This window comes from Arachis duranensis, chromosome 7 (genome assembly GCF_000817695.3).
Source record: "Arachis duranensis cultivar V14167 chromosome 7, aradu.V14167.gnm2.J7QH, whole genome shotgun sequence".
Classification (NCBI taxonomy): domain Eukaryota; kingdom Viridiplantae; phylum Streptophyta; class Magnoliopsida; order Fabales; family Fabaceae; genus Arachis; species Arachis duranensis.
This window is the reverse complement of record NC_029778.3, coordinates 42,848,909-42,849,700: the sequence shown is the minus strand read 5'-3', so window position 1 is coordinate 42,849,700 and position 792 is coordinate 42,848,909.

Sequence of the window (792 nt, the reverse complement as noted above, 5' to 3'; positions counted from 1 at the left end):
TAGTTAGTTTTTAGTATATTTTTATTAGTTTTTAGTTAAAATTCACTTTTCTGGACTTTACTATGAGTTTGTGTGTTTTTCTGTGATTTCAGGTATTTTCTGGCTGAAATTGAGGGTCCTGAGCAAAAATCTGATTCCGAGACCAAAAAGGACTGCATATGCTGTTGGATTCTGACCTCCCTGCACTCGAAGTAGATTTTCTGGAGCTACAGAAGCCCAATTGGCGCGCTCTCAACGGCGTTGGAACGTAGACATCCTGGGCTTTCCAGCAATATATGATAGTCCATACTTTTCCCAAGATTTGATGGCCCAAATCGGCGTGGCAAATCTGCCTCAGAAATTCCAGCGTTTAACGCTGGAACTGGCATAAAACTTGGAGTTAAACGCCCAAACTGGCATGAAAGCTGGCGTTTAACTCCAGAAAAGGTTTCTACACGAAATTGTTTCATTGCTCAACCCAAGCACACACCAAGCGGGCCCGGAAGTGGATTTTTAAGTCATTTACTCATCTCTGTACACCCTAGGCTACTAGTTTACTATTAATAGGATCTTTTGACATTGTATCTGTACCGGATGACACTTTACACGTTTTCTTTGTGTACCTTCCACAGCATGCATGAGTCTCTAAACCCCATGGTTGGGGTGAGGAGCTCTGCTGTGTCTTGATGGATTAATGCAATTACTACTGTTTCTCATTCAATCATGCTTGCTTCCATTCTAAGATAATACTTGTTCTTAACCCGGATGAATGTGATGATCCGTGACAATCATCATCATTCTCAACTATGAACG